Raw genomic sequence first — 12553 nt, forward strand, 5'->3', positions numbered from 1 at the left:
GGTTTCAAGTTCAAAATTCTAACAAACGGTCAGACAATAAATGCAGCACCGGAATCCTCACAGGCGTTCTACAAAGCACTGAATGAACTGAAGGAATTGAAGGAATCCAGAACAGAAGCCATTCCAAAGTCCCGCTACGCCGACTGAAGGTTGGGACAATCACATCCAAAGTATTCCAGACTCTTCTATAAAAGAACGAGGCTGAAATACTTTGGAGGGGGTATCTGTAGGCGTATAAAATTGCCTATAGGTCCCACAATACAGCTCGATGACGTTAATTTCGACAAACGGACCATCGGGCGACGTATCCAAGCACTACCGTTATCCCGCTAACGCCGAAGCCAAACCATACGCAACGGAGCAGATTAACGAGGCGACGAAGCCAACAAATCGCACCCAAGCATTGGAACGCATCCACTCGCACGCGGAATCGAACCAACGTTTCGGGGAATCACCGAGTCATCTAAACAAGAACGAACTCGGTGATATGACGATCGAATCAAGATCGGTTTCGGACTCGAACTCAGAAGTGGACTTACTGCCTAATCAGGAACCGGATCAACAAATCGAATCCGAACAAGTCAACCACGCAACCGAATCAAAGTCCAAATCAACAACAAATCGGAACCCGAACGACGGAACCCGAACGACGGAAACCGGAAAACCCGCCTAAGGGGGCTCGGCCAAAGCCGAGCCACCTGTAGGTGGCTCGGCCAAGGCCGAGCCACCTGTAGGTGGCTCGGCCAGGGCCGAGCCACCCACAGGTGGCTCTGGCCAAAGCCGAGCCACCTGCAGGTGCTCGGCCAGGGCCGAGCCACCTGTGGGTGGCTCGGCCAGGGCCGAGCCACCGTGTGGGTGGCTCGGCCAAAGCCGAGCCACCTGCAGGTGGCTCGGCCAAGGCCGAGCCACCTGTGGGTGGCTCGGCCAAGAGCCGAGCCACCCACAGGTGGCTAGGCTCAGAACTGTGCAAATGCACAGTTCTGAGTGCCTATAAATAGGCCAAGGCATTGTTCATTTCAGAGGTTGGATTTTGGGAGGGTCGAAGCTCTGCCGGATTGGAATCTGAGATCTAAAAAAGATTGGAGCTTTAGAAGATTGAAGACTTGGACTTTGAGATCCGGTTCTCGGCGATCATCCACGCCAAACAAGGCAAGTGTTCGAGAGGGACCGGATCTGAGATCTACACGATTTTCCTCCGGATCTAAGCTTGGTTCTTAGATCCCGAGAAGAGTCTCGAATTCGCTTGGTCGATTTCGACACTTGGGCTACTATTTCCTTGGTGAATTAGTACCCCACCCGGCTATTATTTCCTTCGTGAGATAATACCCGTCATATCGTGTAGATCCGACCGGATCGAGATCACGCGGTGGTCCACGGCAAATAACCCCGGCGCAGGCAAAGAACCCACACAAAGCGAGTGACCGCAAAACAGGAGCTCGCGATTCGTTCGACATAAAAGGAAATAAATTGTAATCTTTCTTTTTTGTATTTTGATTTTCATTGTAACCGGATCTTATAAAAAGACCGGATCTTTGTAACGCATAAAGTTGTTAACTAAGATGGCAATGATATCAATGAAGAAAGACACGATTTTTCCCGCGAACAAGTTTGTGGGGTGATAGAGCTATACTGAATGATAGACAAAGATTGTTCAACAGCCGTGTAGATAGGGGGAAGAGAAGAGGAAGTGAAGACAAAAGATAAGAGGAAGGCATTACGAGTCATATGAAAGAAACAACCAGAGTTAAAAAATTCAGAGATCATTTATACTACGCATACCAAAGAGTTGTGCAGTAGATGTAGATGCTCTATGCTGAAGAGCATCAATTTGATGGTGAATATCAGAGAGTTGTGCAGCAGATGGAGAGGTGGTATGCTGAAGAGCCGCAATTTGACGACTAATATTTGTAATAGCTTGAAGAGCCTCAATTTGACGGTGAATATCAGAGAGTTTTGCAGCAGATTGAGAGGTGATATGCTGAAGAGACGTAATTTGACGGCTAATATCTGTAATAGCTTGAATGGTAGGGTCTGAAATGGTAGATGACATAACATTGACTGGTAATTCTAGTGCACTAGAGGATCGGGACTGAGGGGATCGCTGACTACGGCCAGTTCTTGAGGAACGTAACTCAGGATGAAACTGGAAACATGTCTCAAAGCGGTATCCCTCCTTCTTGCAATAGGTACAAAAGAGCTTAGACCGAGGCTGAGAAGCAGATACCAGTGAAGAGGCCATAATAGCAGCAATTCAAAGTTTAAGATAATAATCATTGAATGAAACCGGCGACCAAGGTGGCCCGAAGATCGGCCGGATATGATGCTCACGCCGGAGCCCTACAATGGATTAATGTCGTTGTTGAGATGTTGAGACGTCGAGATGAATTGAGACGACGATGTTGTTAGTGACGGTAATGTCGTTTGTTAGAGGCCGAGAGACGGCTTGAAACAGCTCGTCGTTAATTTGAGACCGATAGACGGTCTTGAAAAACATCTATGTCGTAAATTTGAGATCAAGAGATGATCTTGAAACGATAATGCCGTTAAAATAGAACCCAAAGGTTTAAAATAGACCCAAAAGGTTAGAATGTAACCCAAAGGTTTAAAATATAACCCTGAAGATTAAAATGGAACCCGATGGTTAAACGAGAACGCGAAATACGTTAAGAGGCCGCAAAGCGGCAATGCCAAAAATTTGATAGACGAACGCAAAAATAACATTAAACGACTACAAAGCAGCAAGACCAAGATTTGGCAAAAAAACGCAGATGCGTTAAAAAAAATTTATTGGAAGGGAAATAATAACCCTAACTCTGGTACCATGTTAAAGTAAGAGAGAGATAGTCTTGGATAATTTTTTTTTAGTTGAATATTGAGTGTATACACATATATTTATACAAGTAGAGAAGGAGGAGGTGTGTTCTCACAACTAATATAGGACTAAAACTCACTACAATACACTATTATCAACAATATAATTTGTGTTACTCCTTGCTTCTTTATACGCACTTGCGTGCAAACGTACGCCTCGACTTAAGAGATTTCCTTTGATTCCAGCCTCTAGGTTCAAAGATAGAATCAGAAACCCAAGGCATAAAACTGAAGTATCCTTTCCGCTATGTACACAAAATCACTGGTTGTCAGAATTGAAATAGTTTTAGCTATTCCCTTTTACTGTGGAACTAAAGGGTGTTTCAGAAAACTGAAGGTATATCAGCCTGTAAAATTATTGTCCTTATATGGATTTGCCTATTAAGCAAGGATGTTGAGAGATCTAGTACTTTTAAGGCCCACATGATAGTAAATTTCCGCTAAACTCACTGTGGAGCTGTCAGTAATATCTCTTCGTATCACTGTCAACTTTGGAGTTTTGCTTCCTTTAGTCCCTTATTCCATTTAAGCCTTTTTGTCCCCTGTAGCTAGGAAAAGGGTACTGAAGACGCAAACAGACAACTCCCTTATGTACATTTGCTCCCCTTGAGTAGCAGTTGACTTTAATTGCCTCAATTTCACCGAAAAATGAAGAACAATTATGGTGTTTTTAATTACTAAATGATTACAGAAAAACCCGCCGTAGTTTTCCGTAATAAAACTACTATATATGTTATAGTTTTAGGCAAAAAGTTGAAATTTCATGGTTCCCGCCTATAGTAAAACCTTTCAGGATCGGCTAACCACTGTGCTTACCAACTACTGATAATTCATCTTTTTCAGTTTGTTTAATTTTCCACGCAAATCTTGTTATGCATGCATAATTGTTAGCCTTTATGCAGCCAAACTAAAGGGTCTAATTTAATTGTTGGTATGGTGTCCAGTCACTCACGGGCACCTACTTAAACATTGAGTACAACTGAAGTTTCATCGAAAAGGACATTAGAGGCCTTAATCTCTCTTAAAACATTAGCTGTTTCTTTTTAAGTCATATAATTAACCCCACTGTCCTCAGCTGTCAAGGTCATGTGTTACATTCACATCTGAGGAAGGAACAAAGAGACAGCTGATATTAATATAGATCTCACATTTCATCACTCTACGTAGTAAACTAAGCTAGAAACCTGAGCTAACTTGCAAACTAGCTCATGACTAAGGATCCCATGATTCCAGGTCCCTTTGTTACTCAACTTGTCATGTCTTTAGAAATTGCACATTGTGGAGTTTTAACTATCCCTGCTTCCTGTATTGCCTTTCTTTCTATTTATGATGGGATCCAATACTTGTGTCAATTGCCCTTGGTTGCGAGATCTCCAAGCAACAGACGTTGACAGTGGGCTTGAAGACTGTAGGGTGCTACTTGCAACGCAAATCTTGCTAGGGAACACCCTACGTGAGAGTGGGGTGCTCCATAACTGTAAATGAGTAGTTGAAATGTCCAAATTGTCCCCCCTCCTCTCCTCATGTTTGATTCAGATTGTCCCGCTTGCATGCACTAGTAGAAAAGCACGTATTCTAGACGGAATATTCTAGACGGAAATTTTTCCGTCTAGAATGTATTAAACTAGACGGAAAATTTCCGTCTAGAATATTCCGTCTAGAATAAACCATTCTAGACGGAAATTTCCGTCTAGAATAGTATACTAGACGGTTATTTTATTTTTATTATTTTTTTTTAAATTTCCACGTATCCTAGACGGAAATTTAAAAAAAAAAATTCCGTCTAGCACACATTGAAATTTAAAAAAAAAATTTAAAGCCTCAAAACCCCAGCCGCCCTTCTTTTCCCCCTCCCCCAAATCGAAATTTTCAGCGCCTCCCCACCCCCAAAAACGATCCCGTCACCAGCTCTCCGGCCTCCGCTGCCCTTCCCTCTCAAAATCCGCGTCGTCGTCGTCGTCGGCCATGGCGAGCTGCGGCTATCACTCTCCTCAGTTCTCAGAGGTCAGGTTTCTCCATTACTCCAAATTACCAAACTGCCATCGGCCGAATACTTCCATTTTTCTTTGATTTTGGTCCTATATCCAAATGGGTATTCTGTTTGAGGCTTTCAGAGAATTAATTCATGTAGATTGAAGGGTAAATTTGCTTTGTATTGGGAGCTTCTGTCTCGGTCTCTTATTCACAAATAGGTACAAATTTGCATCAATTTTAGTGATTTTCCCCGTTGCAATCCTAAGAATTAGTTATTTTCATATGGGTCTTGTTTATTTTGGTGTTTCGAGTCCTTATTTAAGCTGGGTATTGCTTGAATTTGAGGACCGTGGTGGTTCTGCTTACCTTTCCTGCTTTAGAATTAGTATTTGATTATGATTGTATTTGGTTTGTTTCCCTTTCGATCTAGGTAGTTATTTAATTTTAAGATTATGTTTAGGTTTATTTATTAATTTCTCATTCCTTTTCCAATTTGGTAGAAAGGTAAGATCCGAAGTAAATGTGGATCTTGATTGAAAACCTTTGTATTTGTCGGGACTTGGATTATAGATCTAGTAATGGTCTATTTAGCTGAAGATGAGCCTATTCCAAAATTGGCCAGTAATTAATTAGTGATTCGTCAGCCATGAAAATGATCGTCAGGGACAAACCTCCGTTCTTAGGACGGTAATTAATTGTTTAACCTTTAGCTAATGCTAGTATTAAGCCCGCAAGAACATTATTTATGGGGAAATACTCAGCACACCGCTAGCAGTAAGTTTAAGGAACGAACAAAGTGGACTTCTGGAACATGCTATAAATATCTACAAGTGTTGTAGCCCAACATAACTTCTCATTGATGGAAGTTCTATCTTCTCTCATTTAATAATTGTAATTGTGCCTTCTCCTGGAATAGAAACATCATTCGCAGATGGTTGCAGATTCTTTTTTCTTTTAGGATGATTTGAAATATTTTCTTATTTTCATCTTTATTAATGATTCGATCTCCTTTGGAATAAAAAGTAAAAGCACCATTAATTTGTTGGTAACCAGTAATGTATGTATTTCTTACATGATTCTGAAAATTGGTAGCAGAATGTGGACAATGCCTGAAGCAAAAGATATCATCAGGACAACTGGGACTGGAGAAAATAAGATGAAGCTTGTTTCTAGCGATTGCAATTCACGAATTGTGAGAATCTCGGATTTCTTAACATTTTTATTGGTTCAAAATTTTTAATTCTTCAATATGGATTTGCTTCCTCAGCTACATATTGGTATCAAAATAGCTCATAAGTTGAACATTTATTTTTGGTCTCTCCTATTGCCAGATGACTGAAATGCAAGAGCCTAAGAGCATCATAGGAAAAGCTCCCAAGACCCATACTACTATACAGTAAGTACAGTTTCATTATCTATAGAGGAAATTCTCATTTGTGCATGCTAGGTAGCAATAAAGTTCGAGCATAGAAGCAGTAAAGGCTGAAATTATGGACCACCTTATGAGTGGCAAGTATACAAGTAAGCATTCTTATGCTTGTTTCCTGAATTATGGTTGGTAGCCTAATAACAGAACTTATGTGATGTACATTCATTTATGCAATACCCTTGGCTTTTCTTCATGGGGTACCTCGTGTTTATTACAAGGGTCGCCAAGGGGACTATTATGTCATGGTAACTGATAATAAATGACCTAGTTATGGATTTCTTTCGTATTATGTTTATATATATGTTGCTATGATCACCCCGTTATTTGTATAGGTGATGGATATGTTGGGACCCAGTCTATGGGATGTTTGGAATAATAACTCCTATGCGTGAGTATTTGAACCTCTTTTGTGAATTTCTTAAGTTGCTGTTTGTGTAAGTATGTAATCTTGACTGTTTCTCTTTGCAGAATGTCAACAGAAATGGTTCATTGTATTGCTATTGAAGCAATCTCTATTTTAGAGAAGATGCATTCTAAAGGGTAGGCCTGCTCTTTACGCTATGAAGATACAGAATCTCAATTTATGTAAAAGTTTGTAAACAATTTATGTATCTCTCTACTATTTTGGTGAATGTATTATTTGAATATAATGTGATTTAATATTGAAATATAATTAGTTTGTGTTGGATATGAAAATATAATTTTTTATTGTTCAATATTGTTATGCATGCACCTAAAGTAGATTTTGCAAAAAAAAAAAAAAAAAAACTACTGTAGCATATTATCCTAGACGGAAATTCCGTCTAGGATGCCCGTCTAGGATGTTCTTTTAAAAATAAAAAAAATAAAAAATTCAATTTCCGTCTAGGATACATTATTCTAGACGGAAATTCCGTCTAGAATAATCCGTCTAGGATGTATTCTAGACGGTTTTGAATTCCGTCTAGAATATTCCGTCTAGAATGTATTCTAGACGGAATTTCCGTCTAGAATACTTTATTCTAGACGGAAACTTCCTAGACGCCTATTCTAGACGGAATTCCGTCTAGAATACACATTCTAGACGGAATTCTAAGTATCCTAGACGGAATTTTCCGTCTAGGATACCTTATTTTTTAGCAGTGATGCAGGGTGTTCTGATAAGGGTTGTGTGCTCCGGTAAGAGTTGTACTATGCTATTTACACCTCATTAATCTTATCTCAGATTGAACGCTCTGATAAGAGTTGTACTTTGCTATTTGCACCTTATTAATCTTATCTCAAATCGAATGATAAGTTGAAAAACTGACGTATCTACTGATCTAATGGTTTTTTTAGTTCATAATATATATTAGAGTGGTTTAAAAGCAAGTCTTAAAACAATGATTGGTGTTAACGTGAGTGATATGTCCTTTATGCTTAGATTGTTTCTATGCTATGGTTATATGATGGCTCCACCTTTTCTTTGCTGAAATAATGGTGGCCTCTTGGAGACTACATCAAGTGGAATTTTTATGTAGGTCCACAAAGAAAGTAGAAGTTGATCTATACAGTTTGTTGGTATCTGAGGCTCATCTATCAGTAGACTGATACTGATCATGGTCATCATTTATCACAATTTGAAATGTACCATTTCTTTTTATCTGTACTACTTCATTTGTAGCAGTGAAGAAACTACCATCTTTGTGAGCCCTTTAAAGATTTCCATCTTATTAGAATCAATAAAACCTGTATATGACCTAGAATTTAATCATATAAGCTAGATGAATGACCACCAAAGGGTAAATCTCACAACTCTACTATGAACTTTGGAAGTTTTTCATAAAATGCCATGAACTTCTGTTAGAGAAAACTATCTTAAACTTGAAGAAGTAAGAACTGGAGATATATTCTTGAACCATTGAAAATGTTGTTGTGCGCAGCGGAAATTTCGGCAGCACCTCCGGTGCGCAAGGTGCACAACAAGAGATTAGATCACAATGGAATTCTTGTTTCTCAAAGGGAACAAGAACCAAAAGCCAGATATCTCATCAAAGTGAGATATCAGCTCTTCCTCTCGTCAGCTCTAGGACTGCGCGTCGAGGGATCCTACAAGCTATTACAAATCACAGCAAGAACACAACTTTTACGTGGTTCGGCAAATAGCCTACGTCCACGGGGCAAGTAGGGGGAGATCTACTATTAGAGGGAGAGATACAACTAGGGTTTACAATCTCACAATCTAAACCCTCTCAAACAAACTCTCAAATCCTTCTTACAAATATTCTCTCAAAGGGATGCTCAAAATCTTCTTTAAACAGTCGGCTCTCACTTTTCCCCGCAGCTCCCGCTGCTATTTTCTCAAGCCGCCGCTCTTCAAGACTCTGTGCTCCTCTGCCTTCGTTTTGTAGCCGAAAAGAAATCCCCAGCCACCGCACAAAACAAAAAACCCCTTTCACGCAACCCTAGGAAGACTTCACATTATCATTTATATAAGGGTGAATCGGGTGGGCTTTCTTTTGCCTGCTAGTCACACGCAATGAAGCCAAGCGCTGTCTTTTGTCCGCTGGCTTTTGCTTTGCTCTTCACACATGTGGTGCCCGTGGCCCCCACATCACAATTCTCCACCTCGGCGAAGTTTCTCAAAACTGAGCCGACACCAAAGCATCCAAATGTCCCAACTTGTTCGACAACAAGTCGGGAACCCGAACGAGAGTCCAAACAATCTCACCCCATCAAAATCAACTCACCAAACCGGCTGTATCATAAAGACTGCCTACGTATCCTCTTGCCCAAGGAATCAAGCCGTCCATAGTTCATCCAATGGCCTCGAAAGGCCTCAACACTGAAGAATGTTCAAAAGTTCTAAACAATGACCAAACTTGACACCTGAAACAACTTTGGTCAACATATCCGTAGGGTTGTCCTTCGTGTGGACCTTCTCCAATATGACGTCTCCTTCATCCAAAACGTCACGAACAAAATGGAATCTGACATCGATATGCTTCGTGTGTGCATGATAAACCTGGTTCTTCGCCAAATAGATAGCTGACATGCTATCACAATATACCCGAAGGGTCTCCTGTGCAATCCCCAAGTTCTCCAATAATCCCTGCAACCACAAAGCCTCCTTCACAGCTTCAGTCAACGCCATATACTCTGCCTCCGTAGTGGAGAGAGCCACTGTAGACTGAAGTGTGCATCTCCAACACACTGGTGCTCCTGCTAGTGTAAAGACATATCCGCTAGTAGACCGGCGTTTGTCCAGATCCCCCGCATAATCAGAATCCACGTAACCAATACAATCCTGCCCTGTCTTCTCATTCTTCTGAAATACCAAACCAACATCCACGGTACCTTTGATATACCGTAGAATCCACTTCACGGCCTCCCAATGACCCTTCCCGGGGTCGTGCATGTACCTGGATACCATGCTCACGGCCTGTGACAAATCTGGCATTGTACACACCATCGCATACATCAAGCTACCCACAGCATTGGCATATGGAACTTTGGACATGTATTCCCGATCCTCAACTGAAACAGGTGACATCTTAGCTGATAGCTTAAAGTGGGGAGCTAATGGAGTACTCACCGCTTTGGCATTGCCATCATAACTGAATTTCTTCAGCATCTTCTGCAAGTAACTCCTCTGTGTCAACTTCAACATCCCCTTCACCCTGTCTCTCTCAATCTCCATACCCAATATCTTCTTTGCTTCTCCAAGATCCTTCATCTCAAATTCGGATGACAGCTCCTTTTTTAACTTTCGAATAGCCGAAGAATTCCTGAAAGCAATAAGGTAGATCTCCTCTTCTAAATCTCCATGTAGAAAGGCTGTTTTCACATCCATCTGGACCAAATCCAAATCCAACTGTGCCACCAATGCCAATAAAATCCGAATCGACGAATGCTTCACAACGGGTGAAAATACCTCGTTGTAATCAATGCCCTCAAGCTGTGCATATCCCTTGGCAACTAATCTGGCTTTGAACCGAATGTCCCCAATAGAGGATCCCTCCTTCTTCGCATATACCCACTTGCAACCAATAGCTTTCTTACCCTTAGGTAGATGTGCAAGTGTCCAAGTGTCGTTCTTCTGAAGAGACCGCATCTCCTCCTCCATAGCTTCCCTCCACCTGATCGAATCGGGGCTAGACTCTGCCTCCCTGAATGTGGCTGGAACCATATCATCAACGACCTCCACTGATAATGCATATGCGACCATGACATCATTATACCTAGCTGGCCGACGAATCTCTCTCCTCGGTCTATCTGCTGCAATGGTCCTCTGAACATGACACTGTTCTTGAGTCCCATGATCTACTGTATCCTGTATCTGCCCATCTGTCATCTCATCTCCTCCCAGTGTCACCTCTGTAGGAGCCTCAATGGATACAATGTTATCTGGAGTTGGTGGAGTCACATCATCCTCCACCTGCTGTGATATCCCAACTGTCTGGTCTTCCTCCACCTGCTGAGGAACTTGAGGCTTCATCATGTACGCCTCGTCAAATGTGACATCCCTGCTAATAACTATCTTCTTGTCTTGTGGATCCCATAACTTGAAGCCTTTAACTCCATCTCTAAATCCCACAAAGACTGCTTTCCTCGCCCTCGGATTCAATTTACCATCACTGACATGGTAATAAGCTGGACACCCAAATATCCGAAGCGACTCATAGTCACTAGCTACCGAACCAGACCAACGCTCCAACGGAGTCTTCCCCTGTATCGCAGTGCACGGCAACCTATTCACGAGATGGCTCGCATAAACCAACGCTTCGGCCCAAAAGGATCTTGACAATCCACTCTGTGTCATCATACATCGCACCTTCTCCAGCAAGGTACGGTTCAACCTTTCAGCCACCCCGTTCTGTTGCGGTGTCTCACGTACTGTGAAGTGTCGCCTAATGCCGTGATCCCGGCAAAACTGCAGAAACGGATCACTCTTATACTCTCCACCGTTATCTGAACGTAGAGTCTTCACCTTTCTACCTGTCTGCAGCTCCACTTTCTTCTTCCACTCCACAAAAATATCCAGGACCTGATGTTTATGCTTCATCGGGTATACCCAATTCCTCCTGGAATAGTCATCAATGAAAGTGACAAAATAGTTGGCTCCACCAAGTGATGTGTGCTTGGAAGGACCCCAAACATCTGTGTGAATATAGTCCAATATACCTCTTGGAAGGACCCCAAACATCTGTGTGAATATAGTCCAATATACCTTGGGTATTATGAATAGCGGTGCCGAATTTCACTCTTGTCTTCTTCCCAAGTATGCAATGTTCACACAGCTCCATCTTGCAGGTCTTCGCACCCTTCAATAGCCCCTGCTTCGCCAATACCTGCAGGGACTTATCACCAGTGTGTCCCAATCTCATGTGCCATAATCTGGTAGTATCTTCCTCTGTGGTAATCGAAGCTGCCAAACCCCCTGTTACTGTCTTGCCCTTCAAGTAGTAAATGTTAGATCACCTTATAGCCAGCTGCCTCCAAAGTTCCAAGCGAAATGATATTCTTCGTCAATTGAGGAACGAATCTCACTTCCTTCAGCTCCCGAGTCACCCCGTCACACATTCGGATCCGTACTGTACCAATACCATCAATAGGGCATGCGTGATCATTACCCATGAGTACAACATCTCCTCTTTCCAACTCCTCAAAGCTGGAGAACCAATCCCTCCTAGGGCAAATATGGTATGTAGCACCAAAATCCATCATCCACTCCGTAGAGTCAGCGTAACAAACTGACGGTAATGCAGAACAAGAATAGCCTGAAGAATCCGTATCTGAATTGTCGTCACTAGCCTTGACAACATTCACTTCCGAAGCTTGTACAACTTTCCCTTTATTCTTCCCAGCTTTGTCTTTCAACTTTGGGCAGTCGTTCTTCCAATGTCCTTCTTCTCTGCAAAAGCGACATTGATTCCTACCAATATTTCTATGGCCACCTCTTGACTTCGATCTTGAGCGATCACCTGGACGACGGTTTGGACCACGACCTCGAACTGCTAATGCATCTCCCGATGCCTTCTCGGAGGGTTCGCCATCACTCTTCCTCAACTCATAATTCACCAAAGCTGAGGTCACCTCCTTGTAGCTAACCGTAGTTCTTCCATTTATCATAGTGAGAACAAACATACCAAAATCATCCTCCGGCAACGAAACTTCGGAACATCAATTTTTGTATTATTGATGCTCAGACTTTGTATCGCCTTTGAAAGAGACGATCCCGATGTGCTTGTTTCTCCCATGTTGTCGATCTAATCTTCAAATAGGAATCCTTCAGCGAATCCTTCGAACAAGCTCTCAAGT

At 42.0% G+C, this 12553-nt stretch overlaps 1 long non-coding RNA gene across 5 annotated transcripts; it reads left to right on the forward strand.

Moving 5' to 3' along the window:
• LOC109819649 lies at nt 4773-6936 on the forward strand. Of its 5 annotated transcripts, none has more exons than XR_002241578.1 (6): nt 4773-4875; nt 5003-5063; nt 5941-6037; nt 6177-6519; nt 6607-6662; nt 6743-6936. It is a non-coding gene; the product is annotated as an uncharacterized LOC109819649 (long non-coding RNA). The 5 variants fall into 5 exon arrangements; XR_002241580.1 differs by having other exon boundaries at nt 6754-6936; XR_002241572.1 differs by having other exon boundaries at nt 6177-6662.

The sequence above is a fragment of the Asparagus officinalis genome, chromosome 1 (assembly GCF_001876935.1).
Source record: "Asparagus officinalis chromosome 1, Aspof.V1, whole genome shotgun sequence".
Taxonomy (NCBI): Eukaryota; Viridiplantae; Streptophyta; class Magnoliopsida; order Asparagales; family Asparagaceae; genus Asparagus; species Asparagus officinalis.